Source organism: Lepus europaeus, chromosome 3, assembly GCF_033115175.1.
Source record: "Lepus europaeus isolate LE1 chromosome 3, mLepTim1.pri, whole genome shotgun sequence".
Lineage (NCBI taxonomy): Eukaryota > Metazoa > Chordata > Mammalia > Lagomorpha > Leporidae > Lepus > Lepus europaeus.
In genome coordinates, this window is record NC_084829.1 from 150,987,731 (window position 1) to 151,005,654 (window position 17,924).

The window sequence follows — 17,924 nt, forward strand, 5'->3', positions numbered from 1 at the left end:
TAAGATTTATTTATTTGAGAGGTAGAATTACAGACAGAGAGAAAAGTCTTCCATCCACTGGTTCACTCTCCAAATGGCCACAACATTGGGAGCTGAGCCAATCTGAAGGCAGGAGCCAGGAGCTTCCTTTGGGTCTCTCACGCAGGTGCAGGGGTCCAAGCACTTGGGCAATCTTCCACTGCTTTCCCAGGCCATTAGCAGAGAGCTGGATCAGAAGTGGAGCAGCTGGAACACGAACAGGTGCCCATATGGAATGCTAGCACCACACGCAGTGGCTTAGCCTTACTGTGCCACAGCACCAGCCCCAGTGTTTGATATATTTTAAAAAATATTTAAGCAACTGTCTGCTCTGTAACTGATTAAATCACTCTGATTTGATCTGATTGAATGACTATTCATTTTTTGCAGTAATTAAGGATCCTATTTGACCAGATGTTTTTAAAGAATTTGATATCTGCCGGCGCCGCGGCTCACTAGGCTAATCCTCTGCCTTGTGGCGCCGGCACACCGGGTTCTAATCCCGGTCGGGGCACCGATCCTGTCCCGGTTGCCCCTCTTCCAGGCCAGCTCTCTGCTGTGGCCAGGGAGTGCAGTGGAGGATGGCCCAAGTGCTTGGGCCCTGCACCCCATGGGAGACCAGAATAAGCACCTGGCTCCTGCCATCGGATCAGCGCGGTGTGCCGGCCGCAGCGCGCCTACCGCGGCGGCCACTGGAGGGTGAACCAACGGCAAAAGGAAGACCTTTCTCTCTGTCTCTCTCTCACTGTCCACTCTGCCTGTCAAAAAAAAAAAAAAAAGAAGAATTTGATATCTTTGACAGCGTTTCTCAGAATTAGTTTCAAATTAAGTATTTTGATTTTGAGAGTTCCAGCTGGGTCCCTTGAGATCCTCAAAGGCTGTAGCTCTTAATAACTAATTAGAGGCTGGCGCTGCGGCTCACTAGGCTAATCCTCCACCTGCGGCACCGGAAACCCGGGTTCTAGTCCCGGGTCTAGTCCGGGGCGCCGGATTCTGTCCCGGTTGCTCCTCTTCCAGTCCAGCTCTCTGCTGTGGCCCGGGAAGGCAGTAGAGGCAGTGGAGGCCCTGCACCCACATGGGAGACCAGGAGGAAGCGCCTGGCTCCTGGCTTTGGATAGGCGCAGCGCACCGGCCATAGCAGCCATTTGGGGGGTGAACCATCGGAAAGGAAGACCTTTCTCTCTCTCTCTCACTCTCTCTCACTGTCCACTCTGCCTGTCAAAAAAAAAAAAAAAAAAAAAAAAGCTAATTCGACAGGGCTGGTGCCTTGGCATAGCAGATAAAGCTTCTGCCTGCAGTGGCGGCATCCCATATGGGTGCCAGTTTGAGTGTCAGATGCTCCACTTCCAATGCAGTGCTCTCCTATGGCCTGGGAAAGCAGTGGAAGATGGCCCAAGCACTTGGGCCCCTGCACCCATGAGGGAGACCCGAAAGAAACTCTTGGCTCAGTTCCGGCCATTTAAGGAGTGAACCAGAGGATGGAAGACCTCTCTCTCTGGCTCTGCATAACTCTGCCTTTCAAATATTTATTCAAATAAATACATCTTTTAAAAAAAATAGCTAATTAGGCTTAGGAGGATTGTATGAAAAGTACTGTCAGGTTGTAGCATTGTGCTAAACTTTAAGTTGCACTTACACAGGTATGTTATTGATGTAACTATTCTAGAGGTTATGTAACATTTGTAAAAACCTGGTGGTCCTGATGTGCTGTTAGCTGTTGTGATTGTTAGCTTAATAAAAAATGACCTGGAGGAATTTAAAAGACCTTTGAGACTGCTCCTTCCATACAGGCCCACAGACCTGAAAGGGTAGAATGGTTTATAAAACGTTACTGTGCTTTTTACAACACTGTATAAATGAAAATAACTAAATCTCCTTGTATGTCATCCAAATTTTAATCACGGTGATTTTAAGTCTTTTGTCACAGTTCTTGTTCTCTGGAAACATTTACATTTAGAAAAGACTATCAAATATTTGTAAATATAGGTTTATGACAAAAGATAAATGGACTAAGATTTGCAAAACTCTAATAAAGAAACTAAGGAATTGGGGTCAGTGCTTGGCGCATCTGGTTAACGCCCTGGCCTGAAGCACAGCCATCGGCATCCCATATGGGCACTGGTTCGAGACCCGGCTGCTGCTCCACTTCCGATCCAGCTCTCTGCTATGGCCTGAACCATCTGATGGAAGACCTCTCTCTCTCTCTCTCTCTCTCTGCCTCTCCTCTCTTTGTCACTCTGACTTTCAAATAAATAAATAATCTTAAAAAAAAAAACAAAACTAAAGAACTGATGAAGCTGCTAATGGAAATCAAACAACACAAGAAATAATTACTTGAGACTTGATAATTTGGGAAAATCTGCAGGTCCCTATTTCTTTTACTTAAAATATTGCTGGTTCTATAGTTAAATGTTTGACTTCTAGACTTGAAGAAATTTTTTTCTTAAAATCTATCTCTAGGGTTTGCAATGCTTTGGTAAAGTCAGTTTTTGTAAACAAATATAAAAAGTTACTTTTTCTTCTTACTGACTGCCTCTAAAATTCAAACTGAGTATTTTTTTCATGGCATTGTAATTATTTGCATAATTAGTAATCTGCTTTCTTCATGATAAAGTACAATGTGAAACACTAGCATACCTAAAACTGTCCACAGAATGCCTGACTTTAAGGGCACACAGACATGTAGTAAGTAAATGAAACTGTCACTCCTTAGTAGATCTTTAAACTTCAAAAGATTAGGTACTATAGTTAAAAATATCTTAGTTTGCCTTGGTAATGATATGGAATAAACAGGCAGGAAGTTAGTTTAGGACTACTCAGCAAGAAGTCACAAGCCATGATGTGTAATTTTATCCTCCTACTTGTCAATCAAAATACCCCCTTTCTCAGGATGCATCTGCTTCATCCAGGACCTGGAGGAAGATGCCATGAAAATACAGATATTGAGCTCCATGTGGAACTTCTGGGGGTGTCCTATAATTCTTAGGTAACTTCACCCCTGGAAAGGCACCACTCTGACCTCATAAATGAGATCAACAACTGGGAGGAGGTCTTTCTTCCACCACACACCAGGACTGCCAGGTATCCCCCGTCTCCCCTTCCCCACCCCTTCTCCATTTGGGGAAATCTTCTGGCCCACTGCCCACTCAATGACAGATATTTCTCTTTGTGGGGAAACCCATGTGCACATGTGTGTGTTCGCTTTCTCACCTTTTGAATAAAATTTACCTTATGTATGTCACACTTTAGAATCCTTGTAAGGGAGATGGAAGATCTCTCTCTTCCCCCCTGCTCCTCACCCCCCCCCCCCGCCATAACTCTGACTTCCCAAATAAACAAACATCTTTAAGAAAAAAAAAAAAAAATTCTTGTTCTTTTGTGTGATAATAGCCTGGAATAAAAAAAAAATTCACATCCCCTCACTCAGTAGAGTTAAGGCTTCCTGACTTTGAGAGTTTTCTAAACCTGGCATTACTTTATGGTGAATCATCTTTTCGTGTTGTACATACTGAAGTAAACTTGCAGCAAGATAGTGCTGGTTGGGCACTTTGAGATGATGGTTCTTGCCTGCAGAACTGATAACGTTATGTTTAATAGTGGACTCCAGGTTAAGTTAGTCTAAGAACCACTCCTAAAACCTCTCTGGTGCTCAAATATGTGGCTAAAAGGTTTTTAACACCGACTCTGAGTTGCAGTTGTCGCACAGCAGGTAAAGCATCCTATACCGGCACCAGTTCGTGCCCCAGCTGCTTCACTTCTGATCCAGCTCTCCATTTATGGCCTGGGAAAAGCAGTGGAAGATGGCCCAAGTGTTTGAACTCCTGCACCCATGTGGGAGACCTGCAACAAGCTCCTGGCTTCAGACTGTCCCATCACTGGCCATTGCCGCCACCTGGGGAGTGAACCAATGGATGGAAGATTTCTTTCTAACTCTGCCTTCCAAATCAGTCTTTAAAAAACAAAAACCAAAAACACTGACTCCTGTTTGTTAGCCACTCTCCCTCCTCAACACAGAACTAGGTCAGACCAGCAACCAGGAGAAATCCTGCCTGGCAATGAGGGACAAATAGAACCTAGCTATAGGATGATTGATCAGAAAGGTGTTTTCATGAAGAAAAGATGACTAAGAGGGAATATGTAAATTAACATGGAATCAACCCTAAATGAAAATATATATATATTGGCTGGCACCACGGCTCAATAGGCTAATCCTCCGCCTGTGGCGTCGGCACACCGGATTCTGTTCTGGTTGCTTCTCTTCTAGGCCAGCTCTCTGCTGTGGCCCAGGAAGGCAGTGGAGATATGGCCCAAGTCCTTGGGCCCTGCACCCGCATGGGAGACCAGGAGAAGCACCTGGCTCCTGGCTTCAGATCAACGTAGTGTGCCGGTTGCAGCAGCCACTGGAGGGTGAACCAACGGTAAAGGAAGACCTTTCTTTCTGTCTCTCTCTCTCACTGTCCACTCTGCCTGTCCAAAAAAAAAAAAATTATATATATATATATGTGTGTGTGTGTGTATATATATGTATGTGTATATATATATATATATAAAGAGGCTATAAAGAAAGGGTTTTTACCGACTGCATGATGGTAACTATCACAAATTCACAAATGACTACAAGTTACAACTTCTACAGAAGGTCACTTTAAAGAGAGATAGAGAGAGAGGGAGAGAGACTAACTAGATGATGCTTTGTTTTCGCCCCAATGCTAGAATCTATATACAGCACATAGGTGCTTAAAAAAAAAAAAGCACAAAAAAACCTTTGATTTTGTACATGAAGGCAAGAATTAAAACTGGAAATATGAACTTAAAATTTGGAAACATAAATAAAACTGGTAACCTGCTTACAAAATTATAAATACCCTTAAAGTCTTCAGCCAAGGAAGTTTTAGGTAAAGGACAGTGTGCAATCTGTATAGTGAACAATTCGTCCTCCTATGCTTATATTAACTCCTCTTCCCAGGTAAAAAATGAGTACAGATAAAATTAGGAGACAGGCTACCTGACTCCAACAGTCTCTGAATCACTAAACCCCCTTCTTCCAAGGGGTCAGAGGCTGGTTTTCAAATCTGTGCTCCTGGATGGCATTCTGGAATCAAGTCTGTCTTTGAAGAAATTTTAAAATGAGGATTAACACTCCTAGCAATAATGTTGGAAACTTACTTAGGGATTAAGTCATTATTCTGTATACACAGAAACTTCATAGGCAAACATCTAAACTAATAGCTAGTCTTTGGCCTGTACTCCTTCAAAGAGAAGAATTAAAAACCATGTATTTTACCACTGTCAATGCCTTCCATTCCAAAAACTCCTCACTTTACCCCCAATCAGCAAGTATCCAGAATGAAGTCAATGGTCCTTTTCCAGATATGGAATGAGGAAATCTGTAACCATCATGAACGAATCTTCCTTTGCCTTTTCTCGTTCTAACTTTGTAACTAGTCATGTATCTGCAACTGTAAAAAGAATGCATCTCCCTTTGCTTTTCACATTTTAAAAAGATTTATGTGAAAGGCAGAGTGACAGAGAGGATGAGAGAGACAGATCTTCCATCCATTAGTTCGCTCCCTGAATGACTGCAATGGCTGGAATTGGGCCAGGCCGGAGCCAGGACCTAAGAACTCCATCTGGGTATCTCACCTGGATGACAGGGACCTAAATACTTAGGCCATCTTCATCTGCTTTCCCAGGTGCATCAGCAGGAAGCTGGACTGGAAGTGCAGTAGTCAGGATTTAAACTGTATTCTGAGATGGGAAGCCAGAAATCACAGTGGCAGGTTAACCCCTGTGCCCTAATACCAGCCCCTCCTTTTCACACTCTAATTAAGAAAAGCTAACTGCTGATCTTGGGACTAATCAGAATGTTTGTTCAGTTCAACAAATGAATAATGCTTGTTCAAGAGTTCCAGGGACTGACTACAGGGACATGGCTAGAGATTTGCAACTGCACCATAACCACCAGCTTTATGACAAAGGAACTTCCACCTAATTGGTGTCAAGATGATTATCAGAATTGACCCTGGAAACCTGCCTGATGATCAAACAACTGAACTAGTTATCTTTTCTAACCTCCCCTAACTTCCCTTCTCCTTTTAAAAGTCTTCCTGGAGGCCTGCGCTGTGGCATTGTGGGTAAAGTTGCCACCTGTCATGCCGGCATCCCATATGGATGCCAGTTCAAGTCCCGGCTGCTCCACTTCGATCCGCCTCTCCTATGGTCTGGGAAAACAGTAGAAGATGTCCCAAGTCCTTGGGCCCTTACACCTACGTGGAGACTCGGAAGAAGCTCCCAGCTCCTGGCTTCAGATCAGTGCCGCTCCGGCCACTGTAGCCAATTGGGGAGTGAACCAGCAGATGGAAGACTTCTCAATCTTTCTCTCTCTCTCTGTCTCTCCTCCCTCTCTGTGTAACTCTGACTTTCTAATAAATAAATAAATCTTACAAAAAAAAAAGTATTCCTGGTAACTTGCAAATCAGGAAAGCCCCTCCAGACTGAAAATGTCTGCTTTCCCCCAACAAATTGTTGACTTCTTGAATAAATCTGTTTCATTGCATCAACTCTTGTCTGATGAACTGGCTGCCCAGTGGCAAACAGCCTGGCCTAACTTTAATGGCATTAACATCCCATATCAAGTGCCTGGGTTTGAGACCTGGCTCCATTCCCAATTTCACCTTTTTGCTAATGCTACCTGGGGTAGCAGGTAATGTCTCAGGTGGTTGCATCTTAGTCACCTACATAGGAGCTCTGGACTGAGTTCCTGGCTCGTGCCTTGTGTCCTGGCCCAACCCTAGCCATTGTGGGCATACTGGGAATGAACCAGCAGATAGATCTCTTTCTTTCTGCCTTTCAAATAAATATAGTTAATTAATTATTATTATTATTTTTTGACAGGCTGAGTGGACAGAGAGAGAGACAGAGAGAAAGGTCTTCCTTTTTGCCGTTGGTTCACCCTCCAATGGCCGCCACGGCCGGCGCACTGCGCTGATCCGAAGGCAGGAGCCAGGTGCTTATTCTGGTCTCCCATGGGGTGCAGGGCCCAAGCACCTGGGTCATCCTCCACTGCACTCCCGGGCCACAGCAAACAGAGAGCTGGCCTGGAAGAAGGGCAACCGGGACAGAATCCGGCACCCCGACCGGGAGACTGGGACTAGAACCAGGTGTGCCGGCGCCGCAGGCGGAGGATTAGCCTATTGAGCCGCGGCGCCGGCCATAATTAATTAATTAATTTTTAAAACTTAAAAAAATAGTTCAATCACTAAAAATAAATTTTGCGGTGTTTCACAATCAGTGAACACAGGTGTTTAGCTTAGCGGTTAAGATAACCTGCAGCCTACATCAGAACATCTGCGCTCAATTCCATGCTCCCAACTCCAACTTCCAGCCAGTGTAGACCGTGGGGGGCAGCAGTGATGCCTCAACTGGTTGGGTTCCTGCCGCCCAAACAGGAGACCTGGCTTGAGTCTCCAGCTCCCAGCTTTGGCTCCTGCTGTTGGGCAGATGTGGGGAGTGAACCAGCAGATGGGAGCTCTCTGTCTCTCAAAGAATAAAAACAAAATCATCTACTAACACAGTACCTAAAATGGTAACTAAATAATGAGTTGGAATTGTTTGAAGACTACGTTGATATAAAATCACAAAGACTAACAGTAAAAACAAAAGAACTCAACTGTAGAATGAAAGTCAGTTATCATTCATAAAAAATGTAGCAGAAGCATTCTTTCTTTATTTTTGGAGAAAGGCACTGCACATTCAATCTATATTCACAAAAACAATGTGTCTTTCCCAGCATGGGCCATGATCCAGTTTCTTGCAGGAGCAAAGTATCACAGGAACACAATGCTACTTCTTTTACTGTAAAATCAACCGAATTCCTCCACTGCCCTAGGGAATCAACTAGCCCACTTTATCTGTCCGTCAATTATTTCACGGAAAGAGAAAACCTTAGCTAAAACAATCACAAGCAGAGAACATCCATCCATTCCAATCATAATGTACTATCTTTTCTTCTCTGGCAAAAAACAAAACAAAACAAAAAAACCCTTTTAACCGTCAATAAATAGTGCACCAAGGTCTGAGAGACGTCATGATCCCGAGCCGTCAAATCCATTTCCACCGCAGTGATATAATAGTATTTGCGTGTGAAACAAAACTTAACTGCTCATCAGACTTACGAATGACTTCCAGACAATGATCTGTATTTTAAAGTCATATAATACGAGTAGACAGACATTCAGCTTTATTCGCTCGGTAAATGACTTGCAGTTGGACAAGTCAGAGAGTGAGTTATTAAACCCAGTCACCTCCGAGCCACAAGTTCTGTTTCACATTATAACGCACAGTGTTACCTTGTCTTTCCGTATTCACGCGCACATCTACTCCAGAAAGACTCCTCCATTTCTCCCACCACTTCCAGCTGCGAACCTAACGTCGCAGCGGACGGGGAAGAGACTCGGGGGCCCTCGGGGGCCCCAAAGGGCCGTGGCTCTGTAACTGCAGTCTTCCCTCAGAACCACCTTTCGCCTTTGCTCCCCTCCTGGGCACCGCTGGCTCGCAGGGGAAGGAGGCAGTGGACGCGAGGCCGCAGGCAAGGCCGGCTCTTCCCCGCCGAACCCGAAAAGCCCGGGGCTCTGCCTGCAGCACCGGGCGCGGCCAACCCTCGCTTCCCCAGGGCAGGGCTCGGCGCAGGTCCACGCAACCAGCCACGCCAGGCCCGAACCGGGCCGGCTCAGCCTCTGGACCCCCGCCAGCGGGGATGGGCGTGGGCCCCGGCGGCCACCGCCTCGCCGACTCCGGCTCGGGAGGAGAGAGTGAGCCCCACCCGCTACGCCAGCCCCGGACCTACCTGCAGGGGGAAGCGGGGCTCCTGGACAGCGGCTACGGGCCTGAGGGCGGGCGCCGACGCGGCCGGAGCCCGGCCCAGGGACCCCCAGGTGTCCCCGGTGGGGCAGGAGGGGCAGAGACGCCGGGGGGCTGCCGCGGGCCAGCGCGGCCTGTCGCAGGGGTCGCGGGGACCTGGCTCTCCCCTCAGCACCAGGCCACCGCCGCCGCCATTTTGCCTTCCACTCTGTGTCGCCGCCGCCGCACTCCGCGGCAGGTTTCCCGGATGTGGGCATTTCCCGGCGTCGCTTGCGCGGGGGCCGAGGACTGGGGGCTTCTGGCCGTCCGGCCGCCGGGAGCGAGCGTCCCGCCCGTGGCCTCCGTGCCTCGGCCGCTGGCCCGCTGCTTCGGGCGACGGTGCGCGGCGCCCCACGACGCTCACGCGTGCCGCGGCCGGGCTGGCTGTTCCGCGATCGTGGGAGCGGGCCCTCCCCCGTGCCTGCCTTTGCCCGACGGGGAGAGCCCGCGATGCGCGGCCACCACAGGGACTTGATTCTCCCGAGGGAGCCCCTGCGAGTTCGCCGTGGACGTCAGCATTGGCGATCTGCAGGGCTTTGGAGTGGAGTTTCTGTCCTTCCCGGCACACTTTCCCCGAGCAAGCCCGTGAGCTGGCAGCATGTGCGTTTTCCGAACCAGCGCGAATTGATCTCTATCTGTCCGCTCCCTACACGCTAGGAATGCCGGTGACGGGTCGAGAAGAGGTTTTATCTCTTGCTAAATCGAATTGGAAATCTGGGCTGGGGTCACTGGGTGTGTGATGTTGGCGGGTACCATCCACTCTTTGTAAAGATCGCCTTGGCCAATTTTGCCTCTAGCATGGATATGTATTTTCCGATAGCTCCTGATCAGTTTCCTACTAAAGACTATCACAGCGAAAATCATGAAACACTTTTCTGGTGTTTTTGCTTGCTACTGTACCCACAAGTCCAAAAGTGAAAACATTTTTTTTTAAATCATTCAGCTGGGACTCATCCCTTTTTTTTTTTTTTTTTTAAGATTTATTTATTTATTTGAAAGGCAGAATTAGAGAGGCAGAGGTCTTCCATTTGCTGGTTCACTCCCCAGATGGCCCCAGCGGCCGGAGCTGGGCTGATCAGGAGCCAGGAAATTCTTCCAGATCTCCCACGTGGGTGCAGGGGCCCAAGGACTTGGGCCATCTTCTGCAGCTTCTCCAGGCCATAGCAGAGAGCTGGATTGGAAGAGGAGCAGCCAGGGCTTGAACCCGGGCCCATATGTGAATGCTGGCACTACAGGCGGCGGCTCTACCAGCTAAGCCACAGCGTCAGCCTGAGAACATATTTTAAAAAGCTTACGTTCTGATAACATTTGATTGAAAATGTGTTTTTCAGGAGCACAGGTCTTACTTTGTTCAGCTGGAAGACTAAGGAACCTATGGGATTCCTTTCAGACCTAAAATTATGTGAATTATATGAATTTAATGTGGTCATAGGCCTGCTCACCCTGTCCAGGACTGTGTATCTTGAAGAATCACAGCCACAGAATCTTGTCACCAACACCAGGAATTTCTTAAGTGAAGCATTGTGGTCAGTGCCCCTAAACGCTTTAGGAAATTGCAGGATAATTCAAGGAGCTCGTGAATTGCTCTAAGTAGGTCTTGAAGTTTTTCTCCTGTGAGGCTGGGGGAGAAAAATAGGGGAAGGAGAGAAGGAATGATCAGGAGAGAACAGATGACAAGGTGACAAGCCACTGGGGCTGAGCAGCCATGCCGGTGGAAGGCCTGCCTGGGACGTGCTTGCTGTGGATGGCGGTTGTCCAAGAGTGCCAACTCCTCCCATTGCTTTCCAAGGACTTTGTATCATTACTGCAATGAAAAACCACTGGTCCAGCTTCAGCTTACTTTTCAGTGCTTCATGGAAGAGGGTTGTTTGGTTGCATTTTCCTTTTAGCAATAGATGTAAAGCCAAATTTAATTTTTGGTGACTGTAGGGAGGAAAAGAGGCGGCACACAAGTCTAGAGACCGATATGGCCCAGTGAGTCTCCCCACACCCTAAAATTCATACAATCTCAGGGGAAGACAACACTTAAGTTGTGGGAGTTTTTTTTTACTTCCTTGAGGGAGGACCCTAAATAGTTTAGAATTCTGCATAGACTTCTCCCCCATTTATTTAAATACTTACATCAGCAGGGACTCACGGCTATTTCTTTTATGTTCAGGTATGTTATTTTATTGCTCAAATTGTTCTGGTTTAGGCTACTGAGAGCTCTTTTAGCTGGACCTCTGTATTGCTTTAACATATTCCACTCATTGTATTTTAAAATTTATATATTTATTTTTAGAACTTCTTTACTTTCTGACACTATGGAATGTTCCAAGCTATCATTATTTAAAAACTATTTATGTGAAAGGCAAAGCGAGAGAGAGAGAGAGAGAGAGAGAGATCTTCCACTTGCTGGTTCACTCCCCAAATGGCCACAGTGGACAGAGCTGAGCCTGGGAGTCTGGAACTCCATCTGGGTCTCTTACGTGGGTGCAGGGGTCCAAGCCCTTAGGTCCTCTGCTGCCTTCCTGCATTGGCAGGAAGCTGAACCAGGAGCAGTCTCCAGGACTTGAACCTGTACTCATATGAGATGCCGGCATCCCAGACAGCAGTAAGCTAAGACCCAAGGTGCCTTGTATATTTTCTGCCTATATTATAATCACCATTTATCCAAGGAGCTCATTTTGTTGGAGAATTTTGTTGGAGAATGGTATTAGAAATCAAACCCAGTACCATTACTTTTAGGACTTCTCTGGCTAGGAGAGTTTTAAATTTATTTATTCCATAACTTTCAGAGGTCAAAACTAATTTTTGATTTGTTGCAGCTACCATTTTTATACTCTAGTGTTAATTGTAGCTTAGATTCATACATCCAAGGCCTATACAAACATTCTTTTGACAGGTAATGCATTTATGATGGCTGTGTGTTAGGCTGGTCTGTCAGCTGTTGTCTCCCCAAATCCAGTCATGACAGGTTAGAACTGAACATTAGTTTATTTTTAATTAATTAAATATTTTTACCTGATCAGACAGCTTCTTGAACCTGTACTCATATATGAGATGCCAGCATCCCAGACAGCAGTAAGCTAAGACCCAATGTGCCTTGTATATTTTCTGCCTATATTATAATCACCATTTCTCCAAGGAGCTCATTTTGTTGGAGAACAGACTTCTGCCACACTCCATGTGGTTTCTTGCTCTGTATAACTCTAACGTAGGTAAATGTTAATGGGAATAGTTTCCATGTAAGTTGACTATTAAGACCTAGTTGTTAGTTGTTCTACACTGCCATTTAACACTGATGGGGGTTCAGAATGATACCAACCAAAGAGTTCCAATTATTTTGGGTCTCTCCAGACTTCATATCTAAAATAAAAGCACTACTGCTTCAGACCTTTTATTGGTCTGAGCTAGATATTATATTCTTTTTTTATTTAAAAATTTATTTATTTGAAAGACCGAGAGAGAGAGAGAGAGAGAGAGAGAGAGAGAGCGAGCTTCCATCTTTTGGTTTATTCCCAGGATGGCCGAAAGGCTGGGATGGGGCCAGGCCAAAGGCAAGAGCCAAGAACTTCTTCCAGGTCTACCACGTGAGTGGCAGGGGCCCAAGCACTTGGCCATCATCCACTGCTTTCCCAGGCTATTAGCAGGGAGCAGGATTGGAAGTGAAGCATCTGGGAATTGAACAGGCATCCATATGAGGTGCCAGCATTGCAGGCAGTGGCTTTACCTGCTATACCACGCCAGCTTCCTGAGCTAGATGTGATATTTATACCATATGCTTAAATGAAGGTTTGATATAAACTCTACATTGGTGAAAGTAGAGTGCTTCTCGGACAAGATTCTAGAATGCATTATGGAAAAGATGTTTCTACAGTACTCTGGAATAGTATTTCACCAAAGTCAAGGATTTTTTTTTTTTCTTTTTGACAGGCAGAGTGGACAGTGAGAGAGAGAGACAGAGAGAAAGGTCTTCCTTTTCCGTTGATTTACCTCCCAAGTGGCCGCTGTGGCCGGCACGCTACGGCTGGCGCACCATGCTGATCTGAAGCCAGGAGCCAGGTGCTTCTCCTGGTCTCATGCGGGTGCAGGGCCCAAGGACTTGGGCCATCCTCCACTGCACTCCCGGGCCACAGCAGAGAGCTGGCATGGAAGAGGGGCAACCGGGACAGAATCCAGCGCCCCGACCAGGAGACAGGGACTAGAACTGGGTGTGCCGGCGCCGCAGGTGGAGGATTAGCCTATTGAGCCACGGCGCTGGCCAAGGACTTTTTAAATTATGCCCAGTTTCTGAAAGGATATTAGTTATAGCACAGATATTTTCTTACAGTAGCCTTGTGAACAAGATAAATGATGTGGACTGTCAATAAACTAGGGTTTTTTTTAATTTTTGTTTTTTTCTTGACTGTCAACCACATTTATTAATTCAGGAGGGTAAGCAAAGATAATTTCACCTAATAAAACCTCCTTATAAAAAAAACATAATGAAGATTTGATCACACCTAGCCAGAATATTTTTATTTTTGAGAAACAGTATACTTATGAAGAAATAATTTAAGTTGGTAATATTCTAGTTTCAGGTAGTATGAAGACATGTTGCCATGTATTTTGTTTATAAATATTTTAATAACCACAGGCCAAATACCAAAGATTCATGTGTCACTGATAACACAGAAGACTAGCAGTGGGCCTAAGCCCTTTAGTTCATTTAATTTACGTCCTAACCAATAGGATGAAAGCAGAGAACATGCTAGGCAAATCTGAAAATAATTAGCTTCAACAGAATATCCAAGTGGAGATTTTTAACTTCTTTCCTGCATTGAAATGAAATCTGTCTCAGAACAAAAAGACTAGGCATATTAATAAGGAACAAAATCTGCAAAATCAACCACCTCACCCCAAGTATATGGAAAGTGTGGCTTAGAAGTATCAGGTGTGAAGTTCAAGAGTTCAAGTTCAGTCAGTCAGGAGTCTAATTAGGGGCAAGTGTTAAGCCTAAGTGAAGATACTCACATCTCACATCAAGAGTACCTCTCACTGTCTAACTCTGCCTGTCAAAAAAAAAAAAAAAAAAAAGAGCACCGGGGTTGTCCCTGGCTCTGGTTCTTTACGTCAGCTCCCTGTTAATGCAGACCCTGCGAGTAAGACTGTGAATTGAGCTCCCAGCTCCCGACTCTGGCCCAGCCCTGGCCATTGCAGCCATTTGGAGGGTGAACCAGTAGATGGAAGCACTCTCTCTCAAAAAAGTCAATAAAAATGAAATCACAACATTACAAAGGAATGTCTATCACACCTAGAACTAGGAAAGCAAGGTTTCTGTTAGGCTCTGAGCAAGGCAATCATTACGTGGAGAAGTGTTTGTTTTGGAAGAAGGTTTTCTGGGGTAAAGTGCCACATCCTATATCGGAATGCCAATTCAGGTCCTGCTACTGTGCTTCCCATCCAGCTTCCTGCTAATGCACGTCCTGGGAGACAGCAGATGGCCAACATGGAGACCTGGATGGAGTTCTGGGATCCTGGCTTCAGCCTGGTCCGGCCCTGGCGGTTGTGGGCATTTAGGGAGTGATTCAGTGAATGGAACATCTGTGTCCCTGACTTTCAAGTAGATGAAAATACACATTAAAAGACATAAAAGAGGGCTTTTGGCAAACAAGAGCATTTTTTAAAGGGAAAATAACTTTGTGAGTTTAGTTTTGTGACTCATTGCTTACTATGGATCATACCATTAAACCCTTGGACAGAACACTGAGTGGGCTCTGTTCTTTATTTTGTGGGCCGGTGCGGGGCTGGGGGGGGGCAGGCAGGGGAGCTACTTACCACACCAATTTAAGCACCATAGCTTCTGCACAATGGGCTTTTGAAGCAGACTAGAATTTATTCAGACCACTGAAAGCTTTCTATAGAAAATCACATCTACAAGACATGAAGGACACTCAAAAGTAGGATTCAGCTAAGAAAGACTGAGAAGGGAACCTTGACCACAGACACCACAGAGGATTACAAAGGTTTGTCATGGAAACATGGAGTTTTATATATCTGAATATGTGATGAGGGGAATTAAATTTGTCTTTTGGGTCTCCTAGGAAGTAAATTTCATTTCACTATATGAAAATTCCTTTATTGAGTAAAAGCCCTTATGAACCCATCTCAACAAAATATGTTAAATGTAACATGACTGGCTTGTTTCACAGTAGACTAGAGTGTTGCATCAGTGTACACAGGTTCTACCTATGTACAACACTGTTTTGGACTCTTCACACACTCAAACCGTGCCACAATGCTGTCCTCAGAGCTATCCCAATGAGAAGCTGCACTGGGAAGAGAAACTTTATCACAATATGTATTTTAGTTGGATAATTTATGACAAATTGTAGCACTATTTAAATGTTCTTTTACTTGTGGTTACAAATTCCCTTAAATTACAGCAAAGCCTCACACTGAGAGCAACTGTTTCCAGTTCAAGCTAGTATTCTAAATCTGTCTGGCTCCCTCGCACTACCCATCACTCACCATAATGATCAAGGGAAAATTCATACATTGCTGCTGGAAAGTGAGAAGGGTGCCAGCAACATTTATGAATCCTTCAGAAATGTCAGCAGCCGATGCTCCTGATGAAAGGAAAGGTGAAACAGAACCGTCAGGCCATTCACTCCACGCGGGAGATGAGCTACCCAAGGGTGAGGTCTCCAGAAGTTGAATGTAGGCCCACACAGAGCAGAGATGATAGTGTGCAGAGTGGGACAGGGAGAAGAGGGCCGCTGCCTCAGCCAACTGCAGGCAACAGCAACGTGCATTCACACAAAAGGGAAACAGGAAGTTGGACCTGATTCATTGCAACCCATATGAATGTGTTCAACTACAAGTCCTCTCCTCCAGGCCCAACTGCGAGAACAATGTTTTGTTGAAGAAACCAAATGTCAAGCTTGTCTTCTAGAAGTTCTCAAAGTCTGGATTAGGTTGATTGCCTCTATATAGTGATTGAACATGTTCTTTTGTCTCCTATAGTGCCTGTAAACTGGTACATAGGTAAATTAGATTCAATTTTGTCATTGGGAGTTGGGGAGGGACAGCTAAATACAAAATAGTCCTCAAATTGATATTTAGGGGAACAACATTTATCTGAATTATTTGGTCTACTTCTTTTCAGTGCAATAGGAAAAAAAAATAGCCTGAGTTGAAGAACTATATGTTTACAGTTCATCCTAGAATACAGGAAAGGCACTTTCTAATGGACAAGGGTATTTTATAGGTAGCGTTATTTGCTCTTTTTACATCTCACCAGAAAACATGTCTATTTGCCTGCTTTTGTGCTGTTAAGATTGATCAGTGGGTTCAGGGGTTGTCTGCTTGATCCATTCACTATAAAGCTACCCATCAGCAAGAAAGAAAAAAGGAAAAATAGGGGGAATTTATACATTAAAAGCAGTTTAAGAGACAGGTAATCCAATGGACCTTGTCTGCTCACTTAAAGAAACTAACTATAAAAAATATATCTGGGGCCTATGCCGTGGCATGGGTTGAGCATCCACCTGTGGCATTGCATTCATGTCTCAGCTGCTCCTGTTACAATCCAGCTCTCTGCTAATGGCCTGAGAAAACAGTGGAAGAGCGCCACAGTGCTTGGGCCCCTGCATTCACATGGGAGATCTGGAGGAACTCCTGACTCCTGGCTTCAGATCAGCCCAGCTCCCGCCATTGTGGCCATTCGGGGAATGAACCAGAGGATGAAAGACCTCTCTCTGTCTCTCCCTCTGTCTGTAACTCTGCCTCTCAAATACATAAATCTTTAAAAAAAATATTTGTAAGATAATCTTAGATATGTGATATTATGAAATAATAGTGTAGTACAGGCATGCAAAAGGTATTATACTTCTGAAAAGGGGGGTTCTGACTCTTCAGAGCTACAAAGTAGGGAATTATGAATGAAATATGATATAGAATTTGATTTAAAATAATCCAGAGCAGAAGTGGAGGGGTGGGGAATGGATGGACAGCAGCAGAGATGGAATAAAACTGGATATGTGTTATAATTGATAAAGTAGTTGAGGGGCCGGCACTGTGGCACAGCAGGTTAAAGCCCTGGCCTGAAGTGCCAGCACCCCATGTGGGCGCTGGTTCTAGTCCTGGCTGCTCCTCTTCTGATCCAGCTCTCTGCTATGGCCTGAGAAAGCAGTGGAAGATGCCCCAAGTCCTTGGGCTCCTGCATCTGGGTGGGAAACACAGAAGAAGGTCCTGGATCCTGTTCAGCTCAGTTCTGGCTGTTGTGGCCATTTGAGGAGTGAACCAGCAGATGGAAGACCTCTCCCTCTCTCTCTGCCTCTGCCTCTGTGTAGCTCTGCCTTTCAAATAAATAATCTTTATTTTTATTTTTTTGACAGGCAGAGTGGATAGTGAGAGAGACAGAGAGAAAGGTCTTCCTTTTGGCCGTTGGTTCACCCTCCAATGGCCGCTGCAGCCAGCTCATCGCACCAATCCGAAGCCAGGAGCCAGGTGCTTCTCCTGGTCTCCCATGCAGGTGCAGGGCCCAAGCACTTGCCATCCTCCACTGCCTTCCCGGGCCATAGCAGAGAGCTGGCCTGGAAGAGGGGCAACCGGGATAGAATCCGGCGCCCCGACTGGGACTAGAACCCGGTGTGCTGGCGCCACAAGGCGGAGGATTAGCCTGTTAAGCCATGGCACCGGCCTCAAATAAATAATCTTTAAAAAAATGTATTTCCACTTTTATATAAAAGTCTTATATACTGATGGATAGAAAGGGCTATCAAAAGAAAATTGTTTCAGACAATAAGTACTTAAAATTTTCTTTATTTACTTTTCTGTAATGAACTTTTTAATACAAAAGTCTTTGTTTTTGAAAGTCAGAATTAGAGAGAGAAAGAGAAAGTGTCCATCTGTTGGTTCACTCCCCCAGTGGAGCTGGATCAAAGTGGAGCAGCCAGGACTCGAACCGGCACCCGAATGGGATGCCAGTGCTGCAGACGGCTGAACCACAGTGCTGGCCCCTGCAAGAGCAGTCTTAAAAAAGT

At 45.5% G+C, this 17,924-nt stretch overlaps 1 protein-coding gene across 2 annotated transcripts in view; it reads right to left on the reverse strand.

The window, feature by feature from the left end:
- Nucleotides 1–9,063, reverse strand: part of LATS1 (large tumor suppressor kinase 1) — a 69,946-nt gene extending 60,883 nt beyond the window's left edge. Inside the window, exon 1 of one of the 2 annotated variants that reach the window (XM_062186912.1) lies at nt 8,864–9,063. The gene's annotated coding sequence lies outside the window, so the exon portion shown is untranslated. Of the gene's footprint in view, nt 1–8,366; nt 8,609–8,863 lie in introns of those variants that run through there. The other variant, XM_062186913.1, reaches the window with a different exon arrangement.
- Nucleotides 9,064–17,924: the final 8,861 nt, after the last annotated feature.